This window comes from Oncorhynchus mykiss, chromosome 17, assembly GCF_057628025.1.
Source record: "Oncorhynchus mykiss isolate SJ-2025 chromosome 17, ASM5762802v1, whole genome shotgun sequence".
NCBI classification, from domain to species: domain Eukaryota; kingdom Metazoa; phylum Chordata; class Actinopteri; order Salmoniformes; family Salmonidae; genus Oncorhynchus; species Oncorhynchus mykiss.
In genome coordinates this window covers 418,163-438,083 of record NC_143038.1, presented here as the reverse complement: position 1 = coordinate 438,083, position 19,921 = coordinate 418,163, and the positions used below count along the sequence as shown (strand labels likewise).

At 42.4% G+C, this 19,921-nt stretch overlaps 1 long non-coding RNA gene across 1 annotated transcript; it reads right to left on the bottom strand.

Annotated features, from left to right (window-relative positions):
* Window positions 1-16,853: 16,853 nt before the first annotated feature.
* LOC149975660 (uncharacterized) lies at window positions 16,854-19,544 on the bottom strand. Its single transcript, XR_016487637.1, has 3 exons — window positions 19,110-19,544; window positions 18,804-18,914; window positions 16,854-18,584 (listed from the first exon to the last, which is right to left on the bottom strand). It is a non-coding gene; the product is annotated as an uncharacterized LOC149975660 (long non-coding RNA).
* Window positions 19,545-19,921: the final 377 nt, after the last annotated feature.

The window sequence follows — 19,921 nt, the reverse complement described above, 5'->3', positions numbered from 1 at the left end:
AGGTGTTAGGCCTGTGTTAAGTGTTTGTTAGGTGTTAGGCCTGTGTTAAGTGTTTGTTAGGTGTTAGGCCTGTGTTAAAAGTGTTTGTTAGGTGTTAGGCCTGTGTTAAAAGTGTTTGTTTGGTGTTAGGCCTGTGTTAAAAGTGTTTGTTTGGTGTTAGGCCTGTGTTAAGTGTTTGTTTGGTGTTAGGCCTGTGTTAAGTGTTTGTTTGGTGTTAGGCCTGTGTTAAAAGTGTTTGTTTGGTGTTAAAATATGCTTAACATGATTAAAAGACAAAAAAAGTGATTGTGATTGTGTGAACTTACCCCATACCCTGTCCCGCGGCTCAACTTACCCCATACCCTGTCCCATTTCTCAACTTACCACATACCCTGTCCCGCGGCTCAACTTACCCTATACCCTGTCCCGCGTCTCAACTTACCTCATACCCTGTCCCACGGCTCAACTTACCCCATACCCTGTCCCGCGGCTCAACTTACCCCATACCCTGTCCCGCGTCTCAACTTACCCCATACCCTGTCCCATGTCTCAACTTACCCCATACCCTGTCCCGCGGCTCAACTTACCCCATACCCTGTCCCATGTCTCAACTTACCCCATACCCTGTCCCGCGGCTCAACTTACCCCATACCCTGTCCCATTTCTCAACTTACCACATACCCTGTCCCGCGGCTCAACTTACCCTATACCCTGTCCCATGTCTCAACTTACCCCATACCCTGTCCCGTGGCTCAACTTACCCCATACCCTGTCCCATTTCTCAACTTACCACATACCCTGTCCCGCGGCTCAACTTACCCTATACCCTGTCCCGCGTCTCAACTTACCTCATACCCTGTCCCACGGCTCAACTTACCCCATACCCTGTCCCGCGGCTCAACTTACCCCATACCCTGTCCCGCGTCTCAACTTACCCCATACCCTGTCCCACGTCTCAACTTACCCCATACCCTGTCCCACGTCTCAACTTACTTCCAGGGATACACATCCTGAAATACACCACATGACCAAAAGTATATGGACACCTGCTCCTCGACACATCTCATCTGACATCAGAGGCCTGGACTGTGTGTGAGTGTGTGTGTGTGTGTGTGTGTGTGTGTGTGTGTGTGTGTGTGTGTGTGTGTGTGTGTGTGTGTGTGTGTGTGTGTATGTGTGTGTGTGTGTGTGTGTCATTCAGAGGGTGAATGGGTAAGACAAAAGATTAAAGTGCCTTTGAATGATCCAGCCAACATGACACTGTGGGAATCATTGGAGTCAACATGGGCCTGCATCCCTCTGGAACGCTTTCAACACCTTGTGGAGTCAACATGGGCCTGCATCCCTGTGGAACGCTTTCAACACCTTGTGGAGTCAACATGGGCCTGCATCCCTGTGGAACGCTTTCAACACCTTGTAGAGTCAACATGGGCCAGCATCCCTGTGGAATGCTTTCAACACCTTGTAGAGTCAACATGGGCCTGCATCCCTGTGGAACGCTTTCAACACCTTGTAGAGTCAACATGGGCCTGCATCCCTGTGGAACGCTTTCAACACCTTGTAGAGTCCATCCCCAGACAAATTAAGGCCATTCTGAGGGCAACATTTGGGGGTGCAACTCAATATTAGGAAGGTGTTCCTAATGTATAGCAAAAAATGTCTCAACCCTCTCCCCTAACCTAGAAAAGGGCAAAACCAAGGTTAAAAAATGTAAACAACATTGCCGTAGATCCAGGTGCTGGTTCTAGCTTTCCAACATTGCAACTGCCAAAATGGAAATCAGCCGGCTTCTTGGTCCAAATTCAGAACTCTCAGAAACTATACTAAATAGGGCCAGATTGCTAATGGAACCCAACAAGAACATCTATCCAAGATGGTTTAAACACTAAACCGACGTCACATCAAATCAAATCAAATGTCATTTGTCAGATGCGCCGAACACAACAGGTATAGTAGACCTTACTGTGAAATGCCGAACACAACAGGTATAGTAGACCTTACTGTGAAATGCCGAACACAACAGATATAGTAGACCTTACTGTGAAATGCTGAACACAACAGGTATAGTAGACCTTACTGTGAAATGCCGAACACAACAGGTATAGTAGACCTTACTGTGAAATGCTGAACACAACAGGTATAGTAGACCTTACTGTGAAATGCTGAACACAACAGGTATAGTAGACCTTACTGTGAAATGCCGAACACAACAGGTATAGTAGACCTTACTGTGAAATGCCGAACACAACAGGTATAGTAGACCTTACTGTGAAATGCTGAACACAACAGGTATAGTAGACCTTACTGTGAAATGCTGAATACAACAGGTATAGTAGACCTTACTGTGAAATGCTGAATATAACAGGTATAGTAGACCTTACTGTGAAATGCTGAACACAACAGGTATAGTAGACATTACTGTGAAATGCTGAATACAACAGGTATAGTAGACCTTACTGTGAAATGCTGAACACAACAGGTATAGTAGACCTTACTGTGAAATGCTGAACACAACAGGTATAGTAGACCTTACTGTGAAATGCCGAATATAACAGGTATAGTAGACCTTACTGTGAAATGCTGAACACAACAGGTATAGTAGACCTTACTGTGAAATGCTGAACACAACAGGTATAGTAGACCTTACTGTGAAATGCCGAACACAACAGGTATAGTAGACCTTACTGTGAAATGCCGAATATAACAGGTATAGTAGACCTTACTGTGAAATGCTGAACACAACAGGTATAGTAGACCTTACTGTGAAATGCTGAACACAACAGGTATAGTAGACCTTACTGTGAAATGCCGAACACAACAGGTATATTAGACCTTACTGTGAAATGCTGAACACAACAGGTATAGTAGACCTTACTGTGAAATGCCGAACACAACAGGTATAGTAGACCTTACTGTGAAATGCCGAATATAACAGGTATAGTAGACCTTACTGTGAAATGCTGAACACAACAGGTATAGTAGACCTTACTGTGAAATGCTGAACACAACAGGTATAGTAGACCTTACTGTGAAATGCTGAACACAACAGGTATAGTAGACCTTACTGTGAAATGCTGAACACAACAGGTATAGTAGACCTTACTGTGAAATGCCGAACACAACAGGTATAGTAGACCTTACTGTGAAATGCTGAACACAACAGGTATAGTAGACCTTACTGTGAAATGCTGAACACAACAGGTATAGTAGACCTTACTGTGAAATGCCGAACACAACAGGTATAGTAGACCTTACTGTGAAATGCTGAACACAACAGGTATAGTAGACCTTACTGTGAAATGCTGAACACAACAGGTATAGTAGACCTTACTGTGAAATGCCGAACACAACAGGTATAGTAGACCTTACTGTGAAATGCTGAACACAACAGGTATAGTAGACCTTACTGTGAAATGCTGAACACAACAGGTATAGTAGACCTTACTGTGAAATGCTGAACACAACAGGCATAGTAGACCTTACTGTGAAATGCCGAACACAACAGGTATAGTAGACCTTACTGTGAAATGCCGAACACAACAGGTATAGTAGACCTTACTGTGAAATGCTGAACACAACAGGTATAGTAGACCTTACTGTGAAATGCCGAACACAACAGGTATAGTAGACCTTACTGTGAAATGCCGAATATAACCTGTATAGTAGACCTTACTGTGAAATGCTGAACACAACAGGTATAGTAGACCTTACTGTGAAATGCTGAACACAACAGGTATAGTAGACCTTACTGTGAAATGCCGAACACAACAGGTATAGTAGACCTTACTGTGAAATGCCGAACACAACAGGTATAGTAGACCTTACTGTGAAATGCTGAACACAACAGGTATAGTAGACCTTACTGTGAAATGCTGAATACAACAGGTATAGTAGACCTTACTGTGAAATGCTGAATATAACAGGTATAGTAGACCTTACTGTGAAATGCTGAACACAACAGGTATAGTAGACATTACTGTGAAATGCTGAATACAACAGGTATAGTAGACCTTACTGTGAAATGCTGAACACAACAGGTATAGTAGACCTTACTGTGAAATGCTGAACACAACAGGTATAGTAGACCTTACTGTGAAATGCCGAATATAACAGGTATAGTAGACCTTACTGTGAAATGCTGAACACAACAGGTATAGTAGACCTTACTGTGAAATGCTGAACACAACAGGTATAGTAGACCTTACTGTGAAATGCTGAACACAACAGGTATAGTAGACCTTACTGTGAAATGCCGAACACAACAGGTATAGTAGACCTTACTGTGAAATGCCGAATATAACAGGTATAGTAGACCTTACTGTGAAATGCTGAACACAACAGGTATAGTAGACCTTACTGTGAAATGCTGAACACAACAGGTATAGTAGACCTTACTGTGAAATGCCGAACACAACAGGTATATTAGACCTTACTGTGAAATGCTGAACACAACAGGTATAGTAGACCTTACTGTGAAATGCCGAACACAACAGGTATAGTAGACCTTACTGTGAAATGCCGAATATAACAGGTATAGTAGACCTTACTGTGAAATGCTGAACACAACAGGTATAGTAGACCTTACTGTGAAATGCTGAACACAACAGGTATAGTAGACCTTACTGTGAAATGCTGAACACAACAGGTATAGTAGACCTTACTGTGAAATGCTGAACACAACAGGTATAGTAGACCTTACTGTGAAATGCCGAACACAACAGGTATAGTAGACCTTACTGTGAAATGCTGAACACAACAGGTATAGTAGACCTTACTGTGAAATGCTGAACACAACAGGTATAGTAGACCTTACTGTGAAATGCCGAACACAACAGGTATAGTAGACCTTACTGTGAAATGCTGAACACAACAGGTATAGTAGACCTTACTGTGAAATGCTGAACACAACAGGTATAGTAGACCTTACTGTGAAATGCCGAACACAACAGGTATAGTAGACCTTACTGTGAAATGCTGAACACAACAGGTATAGTAGACCTTACTGTGAAATGCTGAACACAACAGGTATAGTAGACCTTACTGTGAAATGCTGAACACAACAGGCATAGTAGACCTTACTGTGAAATGCCGAACACAACAGGTATAGTAGACCTTACTGTGAAATGCCGAACACAACAGGTATAGTAGACCTTACTGTGAAATGCTGAACACAACAGGTATAGTAGACCTTACTGTGAAATGCCGAACACAACAGGTATAGTAGACCTTACTGTGAAATGCCGAATATAACCTGTATAGTAGACCTTACTGTGAAATGCTGAACACAACAGGTATAGTAGACCTTACTGTGAAATGCTGAACACAACAGGTATAGTAGACCTTACTGTGAAATGCTGAACACAACAGGTATAGTAGACCTTACTGTGAAATGCTGAACACAACAGGTATAGTAGACCTTACTGTGAAATGCTGAACACAACAGGTATAGTAGACCTTACTGTGAAATGCTGAACACAACAGGTGTAGTAGACCTTACTGTGAAATGCCGAATATAACAGGTATAGTAGACCTTACTGTGAAATGCTGAACACAACAGGTGTAGTAGACCTTACTGTGAAATGCCGAATATAACAGGTATAGTAGACCTTACTGTGAAATGCTGAACACAACAGGTATAGTAGACCTTACTGTGAAATGCCGAACACAACAGGTATAGTAGACCTTACTGTGAAATGCTGAACACAACAGGTATAGTAGACCTTACTGTGAAATGCTGAACACAACAGGTGTAGTAGACCTTACTGTGAAATGCTGAACACAACAGGTGTAGTAGACCTTACTGTGAAATGCCGAATATAACAGGTATAGTAGACCTTACTGTGAAATGCTGAACACAACAGGTATAGTAGACCTTACTGTGAAATGCTGAACACAACAGGTATAGTAGACCTTACTGTGAAATGCCGAACACAACAGGTATAGTACACCTTACTGTGAAATGCTTACAAGCCCTTAACCAACTATTCAGTTCAAGAAATAGAGTTAAGAAAATATTTACTAAATAAACTAATGTGAAAAAAATATATATATGAAAAAGTAATTACATAACAATAACGAGGCTATATACAGGGGGTAGCGGTACCAAGTCAATGTGCGGGGGAACGGGTTAGTCGAGGTAATCTGTAACGTGACTATGCATACATAACAATAACGAGGCTATATACAGGGGGTAGCGGTACCAAGTCAATGTGCAGGGGAACGGGTTAGTTGAGGTAATCTGTAACGTGACTATGCATACATAACAATAACGAGGCTATATACAGGGGGTAGTGGTACCAAGTCAATGTGCGGGGGAACGGGTTAGTTGAGGTAATCTGTAACGTGACTATGCATACATAACAAACAGCGAGTAGCAGCAGTGTAAAAACAACATTGTTTCAACATTGACATATTGCCGGGCTACTTCATACATGTTTATATCGTCAGATGGTTTCGATATGTTGTAAGTAATTGACTGTATTAAACAGAGCCAGAACGCTGATAGACCTCCTCTGTGCGGACTGCAACCCAACAAGAAAGGCTTTCCGACATTGTTGAAACATCAAACCAACATACACCCAACATTGTAAAACGGCAACATTGACATGGACCAGCTGTTTGGTACATAGTAGACCTATTCATCCGTTCAGATGGTTTTGATAGAAGGACGTAAGAAGTGATCGTAGGCCAGGGGGTCTTATTATGTTTATATGATCGTGTTTATGTAGAAATAGAGAGAGAGAAAGAATGAGGGAAAATACAGGTCAGTGTTCCAGAGGCAGTAAAAATGTGCCTGTGAAACATTTTGGATAAAACATGTTGCTTTCTGTCCTTCTTTCCTTCTCTCGCTATATCACTCTCACTTTCTTTCTCTCTCTCTTTTACCCCTCTCTGTTCCTTTACCCCCCCCCCCCTCTCTCTCTCTCTCTCTCTCTCTCTCTCCCTCTCCCTCTCCCTCTCCCTCTCCCTCTCCCTCTCTCTCTCTCTCTCTCTCTCTCTCTCTCTCTCTCTCTCTCTCTCTCTCTCTCTCCCTCTCCCTCTCCCTCTCCCTCTCCCTCTCTCTCTCTCTCTCTCTCTCTCTCTCTCTCTCCTTCTCCCCGTTCTGCTATAAAGATTCATAAAGACTCACATTTCGAAAGCAGACCAAAAAAAAACTGTCTCTACCGGTTTCTTTGTCTCCTCTGAGCTCAACGACCACACAATACATTTCAACACCTCTAGAATCCCTAAAAAAAACATGTATTCTTTATGTAGCACAACACACACGCACACACACACGCACACACACACACACGCACACACACACACACACACACACACACACACACACACACACACACACACACACACACACACACACACACACACAAACACACACACAGCGCTCGTAACTCAGTCAACACACACATAGACACACGGCTCTCCTAACTCAGCCAACACACACATAGACACACGGCTCTCCTAACTCAGCCAACACACCATCTTGTATGTATTTTTGCCAAGCCAGCATGACGTTTGGATTAAACCAGAAGACGTTGGTCGGGTGCTTTTTTTCTTGTTGGATCCATCTTCTTTCAAAACAAATGACTGTGTGAGTATGTCCCTCAAAAAGGAGCCAGAGAGAGATAAATACTCTTCTGAGGCACCAGACTTGTAATTTACTCAGAATTCAAGAGACAAGAATGGAAGGGAAAAGGGAGAGGAGTGTTAACTGAACTTGTCAACTTTAGCATTGAGATTTGTAGGCCTATAGCTTTGCTGAAGGGAGGATGACATCCTAAGTGCACAAAGTTGACAAAGTTGACAAGACATCCTGTACAAAGCAACTAATCTATACAATGAATAAACTGTACTCTACCCACACACACACTGCATCCTAAACATTCCCACCACTGTCTCCGCTACGTTGCTTATACTCCTGCAACCTTTCCCAAGATACACGGAGTTGGAGCTTACTCGTAGTTCAGATCCGTATCTCTCTCTTTCTCCCTGTGTGTGTGTGTGTGTGTGTGTGTGTGTGTGTGTGTGTGTGTGTGTGTGTGTGTGTGTGTGTGTGTGTGTGTGTACCCGATGCCTGCCCTAACAGAACCGTAGTGTTAGACAGCTCAAGAGGGTTGCAGAGACATTAATAGTGATCTGTAACTAAGATACTCGAGAGAAATGAATTACTATTTGGATTATGAAGATTTAAACAATATCTTCAGTTTTCCAGTTCTCAGGGCTGCGATCTCTCAAAGTGATGGTGTGTAAATAGTGTTCTAGAACTGGGAAGTGAGATACAGTTCATAGAATTAGAATGTGGCTTTACTACTTTCTACAGCAACAAAGCCTACCCATAATGCCTACCAGGATACTTCACTGAAGGCCGAAGGTCATTTTCATTATCCAGAGCAATTTACAGGAGCAATTAGGGTCAAGTGCATATCACTAGATTTTTTTACCTGCAAGGTCGGTGGCCATTTTGAGCCAGTCCACAGAGAACAAGTTCCTTTCTTTTTATCTGAGAAAACAAACTTTCAGGGTGAATACTAGCAGCGTGACAGTAACGGTTCCTCCAGAACAAGTCAAATGGAACGTTGTGATCTGATAAGACAAACCTCAACCACCACACTCCCCGACCGGCGTCTAGACTTCTGGTTCGCCCTCCTGGGCCCAAGAGAAAACAAAATGTCTGAAAACAGACGCGAGGAAACAAACAGGGCTAAAATGGCCTGATTTTGATTAATGAGGTTGATACAACACAGGATATTTGGGGTGAATAGATTGTATTACTTTTTAACACAATGGATTAAAATACTCTGTAACATTTATACTGGGAGTCAGGAAGCAGGTGCAGAAGGTGAGTTTAATGTTAATAAAAGGCAGATGAGCAAAACAGGAGAAGTGTACTGAACGTAACCACAACAGAGAGAGAGAGAGAGAGAGAGAGAGAGAGAGAGAGAGAACAAACTAAAATGGAAGAGGGAATGAGAGAGGGAAGGCGAGATAGGAAGACAGAGAGAATGAGAGAGGGAGAGGAAGAGTGGTAATATTTGCTAATGGCTCTTGACTAGAGCCCTCTACAGAGAACCGGCAGAACAAGATAGAGAGAGAGAGAAAGAGGGAGAACAAAATAATGTTTGCTGACTGTTCTTGACGTTGTACCCTTTCCAATAAATACATCCTAAAGAGGAAGGAGGGAAGGCGACTGGGAGGTAAAGAGAGAGAGAGCGGGGTGTCAAGCATCTTTTCACCAGATGACAATGACTGCTGAAGCTCCTCTCTCAGTGACAGTCATTAAAGACACAGGGGGTCCAACATTCTCTTGTCCCTGTGGGGCAGTAACTCTGGAGCCAGGAAGGGAAAACCTGTGTGTGTGTGTGTGTGTGCATGCGTGCATGTTATTATTTTGTGTGTGTTTGCACACTTTTACTTGCGTGTGATGTGTGTGTGTGTGTGCACAAGTATGTGTGTGTGAAGCAACATAACAGTAGTGTTGCAGTAAGATTAGCACATCATTATTGACAGTGAAAGACTAAAACAACACACACAACAAGACTAAAAAGACAGACCTCAACGTCAGGGCGTCGCCCCGGACAATAGACACATCATCTGTCATTACCAGACTAGCTGCTCCACTGGTTTAAATAATACACAATGCATTTATTTTTTATTTAGCTAAGCAAGTCAGTTGAGAACAAATGCTAATTGACAATGACGGCCTACCTCGGCCTACCCCTAACCTGGACAACTGTTCCCCGCCCTATGGGACTGCCAATCACAGCCAGTTGTGATACAGCCTGGAATCAAACCAGGGTCTGTAGTGACACTTCTAGCATTGAGATGCAGTGCCTTAGTACGCTGCCCCACTCAGGAGCCCTGCATACAGTATACACACAGTCATTTCACTATGAGGAGATTGTAGAGGTATGTGGAGGTGCTGTTACACTGGTCTGGTACAGACAGGCAGAGACTGTACTCTGATAACTGTAAAAAGCATGGAAGGCACAGAATACACAATGGATTGGAGTCACACAGAAGCATTGCAGAGAATACAAATGCCACTCAAACTGATCTGTTGTCTTGTGTGCATTCCATGTACATTCACTATGCATGAGGTAGATGACATAGAGGTTACATGGAGGTTGATGACAGAGAGGTTATATGGAGGTAGATGACAGAGAGGTTACATGGAGGTAGATGACAGAGAGGTTATATGGAGGTAGATGACAGAGAGGTTATATGGAGGTAGATGACAGAGAGGTTATATGGAGGTAGATGACAGAGAGGTTACATGGAGGTAGATGACAGAGAGGTTACATGGAGGTAGATGACAGAGAGGTTACATGGAGGTAGATGACAGAGAGGTTACATGGAGGTAGATGACAGAGAGGTTACATGGAGGTAGATGACAGAGAGGTTATAAGGAGGTTGATGACAGAGAGATTACATGGAGGTAGATGACAGAGAGGTTATAAGGAGGTTGATGACAGAGAGGTTACATGGAGGTAGATGACAGAGAGATTACATGGAGGTAGATGACAGAGAGGTTATATGGAGGTAGATGACAGAGAGGTTATATGGAGGTAGATGACAGAGAGGTTACATGGAGGTAGATGACAGAGAGGTTACATGGAGGTAGATGACAGAGAGGTTACATGGAGGTAGATGACAGAGAGGTTACATGGAGGTTGATGACAGAGAGGTTACATGGAGGTAGATGACAGAGAGGTTATATGGAGGTTGATGACAGAGAGGTTATATGGAGATAGATGACAGAGAGGTTACATGGAGGTTGATGACAGAGAGGTTAAAATGGAGGTTGATGACAGACAGGTTATATGGAGGTAGATGACAGAGAGGTTACATGGAGGTAGATGACAGAGAGGTTATATGGAGGTATTTGACAGAGAGGTTACATGGAGGTAGATGACAGAGAGGTTATAAGGAGGTTGATGACAGAGAGGTTACATGGAGGTAGATGACAGAGAGGTTACATGGAGGTTGATGACAGAGAGGTTACATGGAGGTAGATGACAGAGAGGTTACATGGAGGTTGATGACAGAGAGGTTACATGGAGGTAGATGACAGAGAGGTTACATGGAGGTAGATGACAGAGAGGTTACATGGAGGTAGATGACAGAGAGGTTACATGGAGGTAGATGACAGAGAGGTTACATGGAGGTAGATGACAGAGAGGTTATATGGAGGTAGATGACAGAGAGGTTACATGGAGGTTGATGACAGAGAGGTTACATGGAGGTAGATGACAGAGAGGTTACATGGAGGTAGATGACAGAGAGGTTACATGGAGGTAGATGACAGAGAGGTTATAAGGAGGTTGTGCATTACAAGCTACACTTGTTTAACGTGTTCATAATTATAAACACATACACGTACACACACAGGTCCTGTTTCACGAGACACAGTCTGAGGTCTGTGTATGTATCTGCTGCACAGGGATCTGAAGACTCTACAATGACAAAAGGAATGCAAATGGGGCACACGCATAAAATACCATCCACATTTGGTGGAAAGATGTTCTTTTGTTGAAAATAAACTGAATGACAGTTCCATGAAATTCTGAAATGTACTGTCTGGGTGTTTTAGATTGTCTGAAATATTATTCATATTATACAAGAGAGCTGAGAAAGATGATAACATGTGAGCCTACAAGTTAAGTGAACAAAAGAACTACAACATTAACAGAAAAACTACAGCACAACAGAAAAACTACAACATCACAGAAAAACTACAACATCACAGAAAAACAACAACACTACAGAAAAACAACAACACAACAGAAAAACTACAACATCACAGAAAAACAACAACACTACAGAAAAACAACAACACTACAGAAAAACTACAACACAACAGAAAAACAACAACACTACAGAAAAACAACAACACCACAGAAAAACTACAACATCACAGAAAAACAACAACACTACAGAAAAACAACAACACCACAGAAAAACTACAACATCACAGAAAAACAACAACACTACAGAAAAACAACAACACTACAGAAAAACTACAACACCACAGAAAAACAACAACACTACAGAAAAACAACAACACTACAGAAAAACTACAACACAACAGAAAAACAACAACACTACAGAAAAACAACAACACCACAGAAAAACTACAACATCACAGAAAAACAACAACACTACAGAAAAACAACAACACCACAGAAAAACTACAACATCACAGAAAAACAACAACACTACAGAAAAACAACAACACCACAGAAAAACTACAACATCACAGAAAAACAACAACACTACAGAAAAACAACAACACCACAGAAGAACTGAAAAACTCTCTCCCTCTCCCTCTCCCTCTCCCTCTCCCTCTCTCTCTCTCTCTCTCTCTCTCTCTCTCTCTCTCTCTCTCTCTCTCTACACAATACCCTACCTTATATCCTACTATTTATCTTACTCCATTTTTCTCTCTCAGAGTCAAGGTCAACAAACACAACAGACGATGTGTGAGTGCAGAACCTGGATGAGCCCTCAACTAGTGGTATATATTTGTGTCCATAGCTACTCTGTGCTTAGTGTCCTGAGTATGTCGATCTGTTTCTGCTGTCTTTTCAATGACCATAGGAGTTGGCAAGACATCACGAACAGATCTGGGACCAGACTAGTTGAATCTCTTTCCTTAGTGTCCCGAGGATGTCGACAATGGCTTGGTAATGGTTGTAATCTATAACAGCTTTCACAGAGCAGACATGGTTCTCAATGTACTGTGAAACCACTGGCCTAAAGATAACAGGCCTCAAATAATAACTCTGTTGATGCTGTATCGTAATTTCAGTGTTTTTGTTTTTAATTATACTGTAGTTGTTTGTGATGGGTGCTAGGTTTGTTAGAGTAGGCCAGTCAACTCTAACAGCAAATGGAATATTGAGTTACACTATGAGTTTTTCCAGGCTAAGTTACCAGACAAAGACAAATCCTAGCCCAATTCATGGGTTACACAACTAGGGCCTGGAGTTGTGTAACCTTTTCCTGGCCAATATAAACTTCTGGCCCAAGTTGAGGTGCACAGAAGGGTTGAGTAACACCAAAGGAGGCCAGAGCCAATCAACATCAGCCATTTTGTGTCAAGGGTGGACCCACGCTGGGGCCTCATTGCTCATTTTAGCAGCCATTTGTGTGCAATTAGTGTGGAAAAACAGAGTTGTGCCAAAGTGAGTTGAGAGATTCAGACACAAATGCTGAGCAAGATTTCCAAAGAGCACTGGCTCATAAAATATGAGAAATGAACGAAGGAAAGAGAGAGAGAATGGGAGGAAAGAAAGCGGAACGGCCAAATGTGAAACGAAAAGAGAAGAGGGAGATTTTTCATTTTCTAATTCCACCACTCTTCCTCACGGATGAGTGACTTTCATGACGTCAGTAAAGCAACTGGCCCTCTTTCTCTCCAACTCTCTCTTTCTTTCCCTCAATCCATCCTCTCATACTAAGGCCAGAAGCCCCATAGAGTGGTCAGGAGAGAGTTTTAATGAGAACCCTTCTTCTCCCTGTTTCTTCTTTATCTGTCTCTGAACTATGATGAACAACCTCTAACCTTCCTTCCCACTATCCATCTCTGTTCCCACTCCATACAACTCCTCCCTATTCCCCTTATTGTCCCTATTCCCCTTATTAACCCTATTCCCCTTATTGTCCCTATTCCCCTTATTAACCCTATTCCCCTTATTGTCCCTATTCCCCTTATTGTCCCTATTCCCCTTATTGTCCCTATTCCCCTTTTATCCCTATTCCCCTTATTGTCCCTATTCCCCTTATTGTCCCTATTCCCATTATTGTCCCTATTCACCTCATTATCCCTATTCCCCAACCTTACAACACAGCCCCATCATTTATTAACTATCTCATGCTGAGGAGAGCTTAAGAATTTAAGAATCACTTGTCAGACCCAGCAGTAAAACTGTAATTATTCCTAACAGGCAACAGGGGAGAAACTACTTCCCCTCCCGATCCCAACTTGCTAATAACTCCGACCTTGACGTACCGACGTTCCCCGTTTCGCTAGACGCAATTCCCTTAACTGACCTGGGAAAGTTAGAACGTTGGAATGTTCTAGAGAGAGGGGGTATGGGAATGTTGAAGATACAAGGTGGGGGTCTCGTACATTTCTCTGCTAGGGATCTTCATCTTTCAGTCATCCTCCTCTCCCTCATATCCTCACCAAAAGCTAATGCACAACCTTTTGGTGTGCTGTACACTGCTGTTTCCTAGAATAAGCACCATGACACCGTTATTACTGATTGGCTGTGTGAACAGTGTACTGAGTGTGCTTAGGCCAAGCATAGTCTGAAGCCTTTGTCTCACAGACGTGTGTGTGTCTGTGTGTCTGTCTGTTTGTCCGTATGTGTGTGTGTGCCTGTGTGTGTCTGTGTGTCTGTATGTGTGTGTGTGTCCTTCTCAGTGTGTGTTCCGGAGCGTGTGCGGTTTGTTTTGACAATCGCTCCCCTTTCAATGAGGTCATCAATGTGCGTCAGATCGGCGGCCCGCCGGGCGCAGTCTTGCAGCTGTGGTGCAGAGTGGGCTGGAAATCCCCTCATCCATAGTCGGTGTGTGTGTGCGTGCGTGCGCGCGTACAGTACCAGTCAAAAGTTTGGACACACCTACTCATTCAAGGGTTTTTCTTTATTTTTACTATTTTCAAAATTGTAGAATAATAGTGAAAATATCAAAACTATGAAATAACACATATGGAATCAAGGTGTGACAAGGTAGTGGGGGTATACAGAAGATAGCCCTATTTGGTAAAAGACGAAGTCCATATTTTGTCAAGAACAGCTCAAATAAGCAAAGAGAAACGACAGTCCATTATTACTTTAAGACATGAAGGTCAGTCAATGTGGACAATGTCAAGAACTTTGAAAGTTTCTTCAAGTGCAGTTGCAAAAACCATCAAGAGCTATGATGAAACTGGCTCTAATGAGGACCGCCACAGGAAAGGAAGACCCAGAGTTACCTCTGCTGCAGAGGATAAGTTCATTAGAGTTACCAGCCTCAGAAATTGCAGCCCAAATAAATGCATCACGGAGTTCAAATAACAGACACATTTCAACATCAACTGTTCAGAGGAGACAGGGTGAATCAGGCCTTCATGGTCTAATTGCTGCAAAGAAACCACTACTAAAGGACACCAATAAGAAGAGGAGACTTGCTTGGGCCAAGAAACACGATCAATGAACATTAGACCTTCGGTTGGATGAGTCCAAAATCTGAGATTTTTGGTTCCAACCGCCATGTCTTTGTGAGACGCAGAGTAGGTGAACGGATGATCTCAGCATGTGTGGTTCCCACTGTGAAGCATGGAGGAGGAGGTGTTATGGTGTGGGGGTGCTTTGCTGGTGACACTGTCTGTGATTTATTTAGAAGTCAAGGCACACTTAACCAGCATGGCTACCACAGCATTCTAAAATCTAAAATCTATTTTATTTAGCAATTTTTTGGTTACTACATGTTATTTCATAGTTTTGATGTCTTCACTTTTAGTCTACAATGTACTGTAGAAAATAGTAAAAATAAATAAAAATCCTTGATTGAGTAGGTGTGTCCAAACTTTTGACTGGTACTGTACAGTGGTTCCTCCTTTAAAAGTTGCGAGCTTACACCGCGGGATTTAGAGAGACCCAGCGTCACAGCTTCATTACTCCAGTGGAAGAAAATGTAAGTAGTTATAACGTCATAACGAGTCAAGCAAAACATTTACAACTGAGAGGAATATGTTAGTTAATGTAGAGACAAAACGATTGTGCATATTTTTTTGTCATAATGTTAATTTACAAAAATCGCTATTTAGCAAGTTAGTTGACTAGCTAACATTAGCCAGCTAGCTAGCTAGTGTTATGACATGAGTATGACTTTGTAATTTGTGTTGTTTGATGTTTTAGGGACTCCTGAGAAAACCAGCAAACCAGGCTGTCGTCTTGTGAAACAGTGGATGTAAAGAATCTAGCTAGCTAAATAATTTACTGCAAAATGAATGTACAATTGCTTGTATTTGCCATGCAATACAGCTGAAGTAACACAGCAAGCTAACTATTTATTTGCTTATTGTGTAGTGGAGGATAAAAATAACTGTATGCCTATGGATGTGTAGCTGGCTACAGTATGCAGCCGATCTGTGTATGGACCCTTATACTTTTGGTATGAATGTTAGTTTAGGACCTATCTATGAACCTCAGCTATCATAGTTGTTATATGGACTTCAAGTCTGAATGGCATTAATGATGCCTATGGATTGAGTAGAATATAATAACTTTAATGTGTCAAGGATGCAAGTCCAACATACATGTACTGTAGTTATCACCCCGCATGAGATCCCCACATTGTAGCCTGTACATTGAATATATTCACTGATCATGTACTGTAGTTATCACCCCGCATGAGATCCCCACATTGTAGCCTGTACATTGAATATATTCACTGATCATGTACTGTAGTTATCACCCCGCATGAGATCCCCACATTGTAGCCTGTACATTGAATATATTCACTGATCATGTACTCTTCCTTGACAAATGAAGGTGCGGTTCAGGTATAAATCTCTGTGAGACATTATTTTTCAGTCATATCCAATACCAGGAGTATCAAACGGCATTCTTTGAATGATGCTGTGTCTGCATGTATGTATTACAATGATACACTTCAACAGTGTTTACCACTCCTGCTCCTGGGACATCAATGATTACACATTGTAACTATGCAACAGACTAGAAACATGATTTAAGTAAAGGCTGATTTGTAATTCATACATACAGAAATAAACCTATGCATATCTAACTCCCTTCATCTGCATTAATCTGAGGACACAGGACAGGTGTAGTATTTCAGTGAGAGACTTCATTTCAACCAGTGGAGAATGTGAAACGCTTTATTGAAAGTTCATGGGTGGGTGAGGTGGCGATGACGGGACTGGCTTCCTCTCTCACATCAAAACATACCTGCAGACATCAAAACATACCTGCAGACGAGAGACAGATGGATAGAGAGAGAGCATGATTACGTTTTTAAAACACGGTCAGTCATCATAATCATCAGGAGGTGAAATGCAAAGCTGACCTTGGATCATTAACTCTGGGACTACTACATCTCTATCTGTATCTCAATGTAAAGCATCTCGTTAATAATATTTCCTGTATAATATAAGTGTAGTATCCCTTATAACAAATCATGATAACATTGGATAGATAGATGCATGTGCTTGTGTAGGATGTGACAATAGCAGGATCAGATCAAGGATAGCGTCACAAATGAATAGATAAATACCCCTTGAAGCTTGATGATGACTTGATCATTTGAATCAGATGTGTAGTGCTAAGGCAAAAACAACAATGTGCCCCCCTTTGAGTCCCATGGGAACAGGACTGAGAACCGCTGCCCTTCGACCTCTTCATCTGCAGACAGGCTTTCACAGCTCTCTGCATCTGAGGACATAAAACCTCACAAGAAATAGACTACACAAAAGTACCTGCTCTATCCAGAATAGCCTACTCTCTCACTTTGACAGCAGGGCCTGCTATCCTTTCACCCTCCCCCCCTTAAAACAATATCCTACATAGTGTGGGAGGACTGCACCTAAAAAGGCTGGAGGCTCATAACTAATTGAAGAGCACGCATGTACATTTATAGGTATGTGTTACTATTTATAGGTATGTGTTACTATTTATAGGTACTGTATGTGTTAAGGTAAAATTAAAATGTTTGTTTTATTCTATAAACTACTGACAACATTTCTCCCAAGTTCCAAGTAAAAATATTGTCATTTAGAGCATTTATTTGCAGAAACTGACAATTGGTCAAAATATAAAAAAGATGCAGTGTTGTCAGACCTTGAATAATGCAAAGGAAATAAGTTCACATTCGTTTTTAAACAACACAATACTAATGTTTTAACTTGGGAAGAGTTCAGAAATCAATATTTGGTGGAATAAGCCTAATTTTCCATCACAGCTTTCATGCGTCTTGGCATGATCTCTACCAGTCTTTCACATTGATGTTGGGTGACTTTATGCCTCTCCTGGCGCAAAGATCCAAGCAGCTCGGCTTTGTTTGATGGCTTGTGACCATCCATCTTCCTCTTGATCACATTCCAGAGGTTTTCAATGGGGTTCAGGTCTGGAGACTGGGCTGGCCATGACAGGGTCTTGATCTGGTGGTCCTCCATCCACACCTTGATTGACCTGGCTGTGTGGCATGGAGCATTGTCCTACTGGAAAAACCAATCCTCAGAGTTGGGGAACATTGTCAGCGCAGAAGGAAGCAAGTTTTCTTACAGGACAACCAAATTTCACAGTGGGTGCGAGACCTGGAGAGGCCTACAAGCCACAGTGTCTCGCACCCACTGTGAAATTTGGACCCAAACACAGAGCTATAAATAGTAAAACCAGAGAAACGGATCATTTTGCAGTGGTCTCTTCATCTTTTCCAGAGCTGTATATGTCCAGTGGTTGGGTTCACTTGACGTTGCAGCACAGCAAGATTCTCAGTAGACAGGGGGCATATGGGATGTCAGGAACAGTGACCCCATTGTCAGTGTTTCCAGATTCCAGATGATTCTCCTGATAAAGCAGGTCCTCCACATATGGAATCTGGTCAAAAGAAACACATCTGTATTAGTGACGATACATTTGGCAGCAACAGGGGCTTGATAGTCCAGTGAAAACTGCTGAGTGTTTATGTGGTGTAAATCTTCAAATGAGCAGCTGACATCTTAATGGTTTTTTAATGAATGGATGTGAAACAGGTTCCATGTACAACAAGACAGGCAGAGAGGAAGAGAGAAAAAGAACACAGAACAGTTTAATTACCTCTGGTTATGGACACTTTACCCAGCAATTAAGCTTCCACGGCCTGTTCCTCGGAGAGTGAACATACATCTGGCAATATCTACATTTCCGACCCCTTGATCAGCTCCCACTCTGAAAGTACAGAAAATAGATGATTTTTTGCTGATATGAAAACATTAACTGAGGTATGACTGTTCATTCTAAAGCAGCAGATGTCATTTTCAGGAGACGTCAATACAACACAGAAAGCTTAACACCAGACTGGTATTGTGGTTGTTCATTAGGTGATGGGAAATATGCAAAATGCACACAAAATAATAGACTTACAGAGTATTTTTGCCGAGCAATGCAACAAAGCTGGATCATTCTGGAAATGTATGTGTGCATGTGTGTGGTGAGTGTGTGTGTGTGTAAAGGTGGGTTGTGGCAGGCTGTCTCTGTTACACTTGGCTGGCTGTATGTGTATTTAGGTGCAGAGCTTTGTATTTGTGATGTGTGTGTTTGTGTGTGTAAGGGGATGGTTTAAATTCTGGACCCGGCATGTGTCTGTGTGGCCAACTGAGTGAAGTATTGAGCCATCCAGTGTGTGTGTGTGTGTGTGTGTGTGTGTGTGTGTGTGTGTGTGTGTGTGTGTGTGTGTGTGTGTGTGTGTGTGTGTGTGTGTGTGTCTGTGTGTGTGTGTGTGTGTGTGCGTGCGTGCGTGTGTGTGCATGCGTGACAGAAAGAGAGAAATACAGACAGAGAGAGAGAGGCCTATGTGAAGGGTGTACAACTTTATAACCTTCCTCTACCCTCCACCCCCCCCCCCCCCCCACACACCCCACCCCTCCGCGCGCCCCCGCACATGCTCACACACCAGCCTGGTGTTTACACAGGGGCCTGCAGGGCCAGATTTCACTCGCTTTCTCTTAATACCTCTCTCTATCAATCTCTCCCTTTGTGCCCCCTCCCAAAAGTTGACCCCTCCAACGTACACAACTATTCTCTGAAAAGTCCAAATATAATTATTACTCAGAGAACAATCCCATGTGTTCCTCTTTCCTTTTTTTCTGTGCTGGACACTGTATGACTGCAAAATGTATGACACACACACACACACACACACACACACACACACACACACACACACACACACACAC